The sequence below is a fragment of the Zeus faber genome (assembly GCF_960531495.2).
Source record: "Zeus faber genome assembly, chromosome: 5".
NCBI classification, from domain to species: domain Eukaryota; kingdom Metazoa; phylum Chordata; class Actinopteri; order Zeiformes; family Zeidae; genus Zeus; species Zeus faber.
In genome coordinates, this window is record NC_137192.1 from 5,935,322 (window position 1) to 5,947,524 (window position 12,203).

A 12,203-nucleotide genomic window follows, 5' to 3' on the forward strand; every position below is an offset into this window, starting at 1 on the left:
TGTCAAAGGAGCATCATGAAATCCCCAAGGAGTTGTGGAGGAGAAGGCACAAGGGATGTAGGACAAGCTAGCGGCCCTGGCAAGGAGTCGGAGGGAATATCGTGAGAGCAGTATTTTGTGTTTCACGGAGACATGGCTACACAAGGACATCCCTGATCCCAACGTGTCTGTAGACAGCTTTCAGACTGTACGGCGGACAGGAATTACAGAGAGAACGGCAAGAGGAAAGGTGGGGGACTTGCTATTCCCGTTAACAACAAATGGTGTAATTCTGGTTATATTACGGTTAAAGATTGTGTGTGTAGCCCGGACATTTGAACTGCTTGCTTCTTGCTGGCCTGCTGGCCATACTATCTGCCAAGAGAGTTTTCCCATGCCAGCACCCTGGTTGTTTACATTCCTCCCTCGGCCAATGCGGCACTCACGACTGACATCATACACTCAGTCATTGTGAGACTGTAGACCCAGTACCCCATATCTGAGGACTTCAACCTTGTCACTCTTGCTGTGACTGTGACTGTACAACCAGGGAAAAAAGACACTGGAGCTGCTGTATGCCAATGTTAAGGAGGTATACAGCCCCATAGCCTTCCCTCACCTTGGGAGAGCTGACCACAAACTGATCCACCTCCTGCCCCTGTAGCCATCAGCAGCCTGTGACGACGAGGACTGTGAGGAAATGGTCACAGGAGACCAATGAGGCTGCTTTGATACAACATACTGGAGTGTGCGCTGCAATTCACATGACGAGGAAATTGATGATCTCACGGATTGTATAACGACAGCTCTCCCCAACAGCGGAGCAGGTGAGAAAGAGCTGAGCTGAGCGGACTCAAACTGAGCCTGAGTCTGGAGAGGGTCCCTGTGCTGTGTAAAGATATCCTGCCTGGTTCCTGTACCAGGCAGGATGTACAAGGTGCGCCCTAGCACCCCTAGCGACTACAGACCAGTGGCGCTGACTTCCCACCTGATGAAGTCCCTTGAGAGACAGGTCCTGTTACACCTTTGGCCCCTGGTTAAACCATCACTGGACCCCCTTCAGTTTGCCTGCCAGCCAAATGTGGGAGTGGATGACGCCATCATCTCCCTGCTTCACAGTGTCTATGCTCACCTGGACAGGCCGGGTAGCACTGTAAGAGTCATGTTCTTTGATTTCTCCAGTGTGTTTAACACCATCCAGCCTGCCCTGCCCTGGGGAGCAGGCTGACAGCGATGCAGGATTGTTGAAAACCTGACTGGTCAGCCACGGTTTGTTATTTATTCATTCATTCATCTATTTATTTATTTTTTGATTTATTGATTAAAAACATTTTTAACCTGTGGTGTCAGCATGCTCTGCATACAACACAGAGAATTTATATACTATTGCATCGATGACAGAGTTAGTCTGCAAGCGGAGTCCTAGTTCTGAACCTGCAATGCAACTCTTTACTAATTCTTAAATCATGAAGAACCGCTGCAATAACTCTGTCCTGTGGATGACCTGTATGATGACAAGAGCAGATTTTTGTTGTCCAAAACTGCCACCAATCCCCCTCTTTGGTGAACTATTTGACCATGTTTGGATCTCTAAACAACTAATCACTACTCCATGAGGAGGAGATTCACCACGGGTGAGACAAACAAACATAGAACCAAACAACAACATGGAAAAACACAAACACAGAAACAAACAACATGTACATGGAAAAACACAAACATCAGATGACAACATGTATCGAAAAACAGAGTTAATTAGGTCCAGGAAAACTGGAACAGCAATTGGGCACGTGGCCTCTTCCTGTCATAGATATGGCAGTAAATGAGGCAGAAATGGGGAGGGATGCAACCAGCTGGGGTATGTTCAAAGCGGGTGCAGGTGGCGTGAGCGCATCTGTGATGAGACCGCCTGTATCTGATTATGTGTGTGTGAAGTATATGTATGTGTGTGTCCACCGGTGAGTGTCCTAATTGGTTCTGGTGTATATGGTCGGCACTATGTCGTGGCAGCTCCGAGCAGCGGAAAAGGGCACCGAAGCCACCCCCGAGCCCCGCAGCCACACAGACACCCCGCGGCTGCAGAAAAGGCCCAAGCACCCCGCCCCACAGCCACAAAAGACCTCCAGGCCCCGAGACAAGCCAGAAACCCGCGGAACAAACACTACACATGGCCCTGAGGAGCACAACCCAGACCCAGGGAGCGCAAGGAGTCCCCGCACCCCTGAGATGCACACATACAACCCACCCCCATGTGCAGGCACAAGATCCAGCCGCAGGCACAGAACCCAGGCCGCAGGACCAAGACACGGACCGCAGGCCCAGAGCCAGGCCCTGCGCTGACAGACCGACACCCCGCCCGAACCGCCCACAGCCCACCCATGCCCACCCATGCCCACCTGCGCCTGCGCAAGAGCGAGGCCCACCCCACCGCAGCAGACCAGATGCCCCACCCGGCCACAAGCCCTAAGCACCCATCCACGTATCCGAGTGTGCTCAGCGCAGGGCACCCAGATGTTAGCCCCCCCCTGCCGATACCAGCAGGCCGCAAGATATAAGGGCCCTTCACCACCCCCTGCACCCGTGGCAAGCACCATAGAGAAGCCGTGCAGTGGGAGCAAAGGCCGACAGCCATCCCCAACCCACACCAACTACAGCAAGCGGCCCCCCCAGAGGCCCTGAAAGGCACCCAGTGGTGCTCTCCACAGCCCTGGCACGTAGCAGCACACCAGAAACCACCAGGCACAAGCCGCCAGGACTTGAGCCCAGCTGGCAGAGGGCCGACCACTCCCCCACACCAACCCACCAGTGACCAGCCACCCCGGAAAACCCCAGTGCCTCCATGTGTGCTGTTGGCAATTGCAATTAAAATTGCGGGGTGTGGGGGTGCTACTCCTCCAAGCAAGTCGAACCCGAATTGCATTGCTCCTACCCCACAGACCCTGGTCTGGTGGAGTGTTTTTCGGGGTAGAATTGGTGTGCGAGTGTATGTGTTGTAGGCTAAGAAGCACGTCGGGGCAGGAGTATGACAGGCAAGATCGCAGCCGCACGCCACATCCCCACCCACATAGTTTGCACCCCACCCGCCACGGTATATTAGACTACATGGCTGTATGTGTGATAGGTGTAGGTGTGTATGATACTGTGATAAGCAAGACAGGGGATGGTCCTGTAACCATTTTTTTTCACCCTCTACACCTCGGACCAAGTCCTGCCACATGCAAAGATTCTCAGACGACTCTGCAATTGTGTGCTGTGTCAGCGAGGGGAAGGAGGCTGAGTTAAAGGGTGTCGTGGACTCGAGTGGTGTGGGCTGAACCATGTGCAACTCAACACTGGCAAGATGAAGGAGTTGGTGGTGGACTTCAACAGGAGGAAAACACCCCCTACATCTGTCTCCATCCAGGGGGTGGATGTGGAGGCTGTGTAGGACCACAAGTACTTGGGATTACACCTGGACAGCAAGTTGGACTGGGCAAAGAACACAGAGGCTGTGTACAGAAAGGGCCAGAGCCGACTTTACTTTCTGCGGAGGCTCCAGTCATTCGATGTCTGCAGTACCACGCTGAGGATGTTCTTCCAGTCTGTAGTAGCCAGTGTAATTTTCTGTGTCGTTGTGTGCTGGGGTGCTGGGGGTGAGGTCAATGGATGCCAACAGAATCAACAAGCTCATCAGGAAGGCTGTCTCTGTCCTGGGGTGGAGCTTGATTCTTTGGTGGTGGTGTCATAGAGGAGGATGCTGCGCAAACCGCGGAGCATCATGGACAATGACTCTCACCCTCTCCACGATGTGCTGGTCACACACATGAGCACCTTTGGCAGCCGACTTCTACAACCAGGTTGCACCACAGAATGACACGGGAAATCCTTTCTCCCTTTAACAATCAAACTACAGGGAGGTGGACAATAGAAGCATGAGGTGCTGAGGTAGTTCCAGTCTCCATTCAAGCTCTGTTCTGCTTTGTTCATTTTATCTTGTTGCATCTTCCCCTTTCTCTCTCGATCACTATCTGTCAGATTACAGTTATTTACAAGTCTCTGATTTATGTGGCACCATGAGTCTAATGTGCAATAACAGGGACATTATGTGAAATGTCATGGACATAATCATTGAACATTTTAATCTAACCATATACATTTACCTGTACTTTGGGTTGATATTGTACATACATAGATATTTGCCACTTCTCATACGTCTCTGTGATCCTTAATATTATAATCGCTAGGGGTGTCTGTATGCCTGTTGCTCATCAGAGCAATCAAAGAGCAACAATAAATCACCCATCCCCCCACACACACACACACACACACACACACACACACACACACACACACACACACACACACACACACACACACACACACACCACCAAACACCACTCTCTACAATAAACTGGTGCGTTTGTACCATCATGGCCTGTGTCGGTGAGCCCCTAGAAAAGCCATCTGCTCCCGGACATGTGTCCATCTGCTCCTGACTTGTTACATCTTGCCACTCTCTACAATAAATTGGAACTCCCACAGATACTCACCGCTAACATGTTACATTTCTAGAATTTGTACATTTGATTGCACTTACAGATAACCTTTTATTTTTGACCCATACTGTAACTTTTACTTTTGGCATTGTGTATATAGGAATTGGAATTGCACCCTACTGTTAATTAGTTTGCTTTTATATCTATGATACCTACTGCTAAACTGTGACATTTCTGGCTGTGTATATGGTTATTGCATCTTACTGATAGTTTTTAACTATTCTATTGTTTATTTTGTGTATTTGTACTCCTTTTGTACTTTGTACTGCAAGTGCTGCACAATAATTTTCCGAAATGAATAAAGTAATATCTTATTTATTTCTGTTGGTCAAAAGTAAATGCAATTAGTCCCATGTAGTGGAAGTTATTGAGCTTCAGTTTGAGGGGATTGTTGTTTTATTTGGTAAAACAAATACCCTAGGTATTTGTACCCTTTATCTACTGTTATCTAAGATACTATCAATTATCTTGGAGTCAAGGCATTCTTTAGTTTTGTTGTTTTGTTATGAAAACTAATGGGCTGCCGCAATCTGCACATATGTATATAACAAATTGGATGGATGGATGGATGGATGTCACAAAGCGCCCCGCTCCACAAACTCATCCCGCCTCACCACCCTACCGGAGGTTGAAGAACGTTGACGTATCTGCAACTTTGGTAGTTTTGCAGTGGGTTTTTACAAATTCCTTCCTGCTCCAAATATAGATCGATGTAGATCAATATGGATCATCTTGGACTACAAGATGTCTCAAATGCCCCGGATCCAATGAAACCTCATTCATGTCCGTGGGTTGCCAATATATGCGAAAATGTGATAATATACAATAAAACCGTACAATACAAAAAATTGGTAATGAGAAAGACGTAGACAAAATTGTTAATGTACAATAAACCTATTAAAAAAAAAATAATAATAATAATATTCAAACAGTAAGTACATTTTAACAGTTTTCTGGCTACACAGTCAAAGTGTTACTAAAGAAAGTACTGTATACTGTTTAGTTCAGTATAGTTTATTTATACTGTGACAGTTCCCCTGCCACACGCCGTCCAAGTGGCACCCAAATGGCACCCAAGAGACGGAGGCAAGGATGGTGAAAGAAAAATGGGTTTATTGACATTTATTTCTATATTTATTTATTATTTATTATTATTACTTTAATGTGCCAGGAGACAGATGGAATGGTGTCCTGACTAGAGCTCCCCTCCAATGTGAGTGTGGGTGTGGGTTCTCCTCGACCCCTGATCCCGGGCCCAATTAGCTAGACCCAATACAGGTGTGGATGGTGAAATCACACCACCCCCACACCATATTAAACATTGCTGATCATACTTAGTGATCATACATACACACACGGTCCTTGTCATAAATGATAATGTTGTGTTAATGATTTATGTTGTTTTACCATCGCAGTGACGACCAGTGTATATACAATGTCACCAAAAGTCATCATGAAATGATTGGTTGTTACTGTGTGAATTCCGTATCACCTCAACCTGGCACAAATCCTGCACAAAGCAACCAATACACACCAATGGGGTCTACACCGCGACCCAAGGGAAAGCCCCCCCAGAGCCACCACCTGCACATATATAAGAAATTGGATGATGATGTCAGAAAGCACCTCGCTTCACCACCCCAGCTCGCTCCACTACCCCAGCCCACCCTGCTCCGCCAATGGTACATCAGCGACAGTTTTTCACTAATTCCTGCTCCAAATATAGATTGATGTGGATCAAACTTGGACCACAAAATGTCTGGAATGCCCCAAATCAATGACACTTCATTCATGTCCGTGGGTTCAGCTGTTGCTGTGCACCAGACACTTTCTGCCGGAAAGATGCCTAGGAGAAAAATAATAATAAAAATCTAAACAAAAACACTAGGCAGGCTGGACCGCTAATAGTAGTGTATGTGTAATAACACTGGTATTACACTGCACATACTGTAATAAGGCAGTTAGTACATATAAATAATTCATATCTATAATTTGTACCCTACATACTCAAAACAATAATTTATCCTGTGCATAGTATTTCATTTTGTATATTGTTTATATATCTGACTTTTATTTTTTTGTATATATTTGAGAAATGTATTATTATTATTATTATTATTATTATTATTATTATTATTATTATTATTTTCTTTACTTTACTTTTTATTTCTATTTTTATTATTTTTATTCACCATTGTTTGGATTGTTAAGCTTTAAAAAAAATTAGGCTAACCTTCTGAAGAGAAATGCATCAAAACTCCCCATAAAAAAATCCTTGTACGGTATATTTAAGCGTACCTCTTCCTGCTTCTGCTTCCGATTCTGATTCTTCTGAGTCATGTGAGGAGCTGAACACGGTATAACACCCTGTTATCACTCGTGTTCTACCCCGTGTTTTTCCCCTCGACCAACGAATACGCCTTTGAGTTGAACTGACATGATGTGCTTCTCGCTAACTCTCTCTGTCTCAGGTTGTTCACTGGGGCTTTAATGGCCGCCATTGTCAGCGACCCTTTGGCTTTAATGAGAACACACGCCGTCGTCGAGGAGCTGAACTCCGAGGGGGATGGACAACAATCAGCTGGAGAATTAATGAAGCACGAGAAGGCAACGGAACGTGTTCTCAGGGGAGAATATAAACAGCAGTTCAGCACTCCGCCCCCCTTTGCTACGGTGCTGATTGACTTGGCCTCAAATTGCCTGCGATGCGACTCTCCGGCTAAGCAGGGGAAGGGGAAGAAAAAGTTCCATCGTGCCATTTATTTCGGGCTGCGCTCTCGTCAAGTTTTGACACGGGGAAGAACAAAAAGGGAAATTTCAAAGGGCGTCTCTCTCGCTCTCTCTCCCCCGTACGCCTTCTCGTCTTCCCGACGGAGACGGCTCGATTCATTCGCTTTGACCCGAGGAGCATCCGGAGGGACGGCAAATCAAAGGAAGGCCCCCCGCCGGCAACGGCGCAAATAAAGAGGCAGACGTAGAAAGAACGAAAGAAGAAAGAAAGAAAGAAAGAAAGAAAAATAATTCAAACTTTTCCCCCATCCTGTTTTGTGACAGGCGATCCACGGCGGACTGACTTCAGCTCTGGAGCAGGCGTTCCGAGGTGACTCGTTCGGCTGCTAGGCAACTACAGCGACACTGCCACTCGCTTGTGTGATGCGATTTTCACATGGAAATTAAAGGAGCGCACGTGGCTAAGTATGTGTTCACGGGAAGCACATCATAAGCTTATGGGACTGAGTTTTTAAGCATTGGATTCATAGGAAATTGATAGAGGGCTAAACATTATCTTCTGGGATGAAACTTTAGGATCAAATACACCATCTCAAAGCAACTCAACAGCAAGGTCGTACTGTCCCGGAATGTTGACATAGAGTGAAAAATAGAAATTCCTCAAAATGAAGAACCAGGTAAACACTTACCGAGCCACGAGATAGATGGGCAATCTCTTGCATCATCGGTGCGTTGCAGCAACTCAAGCTCTAGTGGGATCAGCAGGCCTGGCAGCGAGGTGCATCCTCGATAGGCGAGTTCAAAAAGAGAGCTGTGAAGTTGCTGCATTTCACTATTCGATTTTTTAGTCTTAGAAAAGAAACATGGCAGGGATTTTTCTTTTACAGTACATGATAAGAAAATTCTCGCAATGAAATACAAACGACAATTCAAGTGACCATCACCTTGGCTGCCCTGTTTTTTTGACTTTTCCTTTGAAAGACATTGACATTGAAGGCCTTTTTATGGTTTTTTGTTTTTTTTTCTACTGTAATTCCATGGATAGACAGCAATCATTACAGGAGGTCAACTGCTTCTATGGCAGTCTAAGTCTGCAGTACTGTTCATAGGATTGGTTGACCGCTGGGCGCTATTTACAGAGCGCTTAGACGCTGGTAACCTTTTATTACGGATTTGCCCCACGCTCTCAGCCTGGGTCTGTGATTAATACACACAGGTGCAGCCAAATAAATCAATACCCGACCCTAACATCTTTTGAGGCAGAAGCGTTATTAGTTGCAGGTCTTATTTGTTTCGACGCTGCCAAGGTGCAAGCCCTCCACTCATCTCAAAGCGGCCTCATCACATTGCCGGCGGGAAGTGTACGTGCACGAAAAAACAACCTGCATGCGATTGCAATTAATTGACGTTAACCATTGAAGAGAACGGCCGTGGGAAATAAATTTACATAATTATGCGTTCAGTACACCTTGGAAAGAGGAAAGTGTTTTGAGGAAATGTAAGCTCATACATTAATATTCCATGTCTCCACTGATAACACGTGGATATGTTATTTATGATTAATATTGCTCCGGGTACACATGTCTGTCATTGGGGTAGTGGGGGGGTGGACCAAAGAGAGGAATCAAAAAATACACAGAAAATAAGTATATATGTTAGAAGGAACAAGCTCAGTGTTTTTGGTGATAAAAGACAATTTACACTTGATATAATGCCATAATAGTACAAATAAATATCAAATATCAATACAAATTTAGTCCAATACAAATTTAGCGCTGTAAATTAAGGACCGTCTCATATAAATTTAGGACTGTCTGATACAGATGTAGGACCATCTAATACAAATATAGGACTGTCTGAAATAAATTTAGGACTGTCCAATACAAATGTAGGACCGTCTACTACAAATATAGGACTGTCTATTGCAAATTTAGGACCGTCTAATAAAAATGGAGGATTTTCTAATGCTAATTTTGGAACACCTTACACAAATTTAGGACTGTCTACCATAAATGTAGGACTATCTAATACAAATTTAGGACTGTCAAATACAAAATGTGGATTTTCTAAAACTAGTCTTGGAACACCTTGTATAAATGAAGGACCGTCTACCACAAATGTAGGGCCGTTAAATAAAAAATGTGGATTTTCTAAGACAAATTTTGGACCGTCTTCTACAAATTTAGCATTGTCTAATACAAATTTAGGACCATCTACTACAAATCTGGGGCTAAAAATTAAGTCCTGGCCTGGTCCTATTTTGTGGCCAAAGAAATAACTTTTCTATCTATGTGCCGTTGTAGTGGAAAAAATACTGAATTAAACCTATGTCCGCTTGTAACCCCACATCTGTTTTACTGACAACAGGAACATTTTGTACTGTTGGCCTGTTGGGCAGGTCACAATTGAAACTGTTAAACCACCTTGTGACCAAAGGGGAAGTTGCCTTTCACTTGTCTGACTTACCCCACCCCACCAGACTGTCTGGATAGATAAGATAAGATAAACCTTTATTAGTCCCACAACGGGGAAATTGACATCGTTCCAGCAGCAAAAAGGGGACTGCAGAAAATAGAGAGCATATCAAGGTACACACTATAAACAATATAAAAATATATAGAAAACATAAAAATATAAAATCACCATAAATAGGAACCAGAGTATTAAGTGTAATGCACATATCTTGACACATTGCACATCAGGGATTGCACTTTCTTTTTTTTCTTTTTTTTTAATATTAAAAATTGCACTTGGATTTTTTCACAGTTGTGTGTGTGAAAATGCAATAAACTTATACTAAGAGACAGTTTTTTCTGTTTAACCTGAACTCCTTCACCCCACGCATCGACCAGCACCTGAGTGGCTGGAATTTCCACGACACTGTTACCATGTGAGAGGAAAAGTCAAGGGTTAGAGGTCAGACAAGAATATGTTGACGATAAGCAATTACGCAAAGATACTTAGGCACACATAAGCAGATATTTACTCACCTAGAACACACTCAGACACACACACACACACAATCAGAAAACCACTCAACATGTCACCTGCTCTCTCACAGAGATCTGTGATCGATTCCCACCACCACAGGCCCCTTTCATGAAATTTATGTTTTTTCCAAGTTTCCCCTCTATTCACTGGTTTGCATCCCACTTTCAAAGGTGTTTAGGTTAGGCTAATTGGAGACACCGCATTACCCTTAAAATATGTGTGCATGTCTCTCACCCCCCCCCCCCCCCACACACACACACTGTACAGGAATAAGTTGTATTTCGTATAAATACTTAGTAAAAGTAACAGTAAAAAGTATAGTCATAGATCATATCTGAATGGAAACCCCCCCCGTCTTATAAATATTTAATCTTCTTAACAGTCAACGCCCCGTCACAAGTTCACAGCTGTGTTGTTTCTCTGAAGATTTAGTATTCGACCTGCATGGTGTGTGTGTGTGTGTGTGTGTGTGTTTGTATGTGTGTGTGTGTGTGTATTTGTGCGTGTGCATGCTTATTATTTATTACTACAGTGCAACTAGCATTGTAATGAGATGTATCACATCCAAATTTAAATTGCTGTGACGATGTGGCTCTTGTCGTAGTGAAGACGTGTCCGTTACCATTACCGTGGCAGCTGCAGACGAAAACGGGCTCCAAGCCGAAGTGTTAGCTCAGGGATTTAACAAACACGCACGGGCACGTGCACGTTCACAACATTAGCTGCAGGCAATAAGCAAAGAATTTTAATTGGGCCCCGGAAGAAAACAGAAACACAATCCTTCCAACAATTCATTATGCATTTAACAGACGCATTGAATCGCTGAAACACATTATGTTCCCACACTCTCGCCGCTTTATTTCAATTGTGAGTTTACTAACGCTGTCATTTTCACGCAGCCTGGTAGCAATAAAAGTCTCTGTGGAAAGTGAATATATAGGACTGAACACTGTGCAAATGAGATTTCAGCTGATTGTGTCTGAATTTCAGCATGCAGCTCACTGTTGAAATAGGGTACAGGCGTCCAAACACTGTAAGCTGCACCACCTGCCTCAACACGCAACACGCCCATCTTCCCAAACCTGGATGGAATTGAGTCATTTTACATTACATTGAGCAGACGCTTTTATCCAAAGCAACTTACAATTATTCAAACACCGCAGACGCAGCAATCGGGAGCAATTAGAGGTTAAGTGTCTTGCTCAAGGACACTACAGCATGCTAGCAGGAGGAGCCTGGGATCGAACCAGCAACCTTTAGATTACTAGACGACCAGCTCTACCTGATATGCAATTAATGCGTTATTGAGATGGACAATTTTATATTCATTTCCGTACGTATCACACTATTCTTCAAATACAATAACTCATAAGTTTTTTTCTCCCACTTCCCACCCACACATCAGGTCTAACATGTAACACAATTAAGGCAAAGAAAATTAAGAAAAGTGAAAAATAAATAATTGATATAAATTATAATAATAAATTAATTAAGAAGAAATAATACTGCATATCAGTAATACATAAATAAATACATAATTTTAAAGTCAACATTTTGTTAAACCCTACTGTCAGTTCAGAAGGAAGGAAAGATCATTTATTGTCGCATGGCACATACACTACAACACATGCACTCATGGTGACACACACACTCACACACACACACACACGCTTCAAATGGTGGCTGGTGAAACTTGCGCTCTGCATTTAACCCATCCTCGATGGAGCTGACAGCCTTCAGGACACCATGGCGTCTCCTCCAGTTCATGGTCTTGTCATTTGGGTTGCATGGTGCTCCAGGGTCCAGAGGCTCATGGACCAGGTACTTCGACATCTCTCTGGTTTTGCTGCAGTATATCTGGATGACATTGTGATTTACAGTACCACCTGGGAGGAGCACCTGCAACATCTGCGCGCTGTCTTGGTAAACCAATCAAAGTGCCCACTGCAGAGACAGAGTACCTAATTA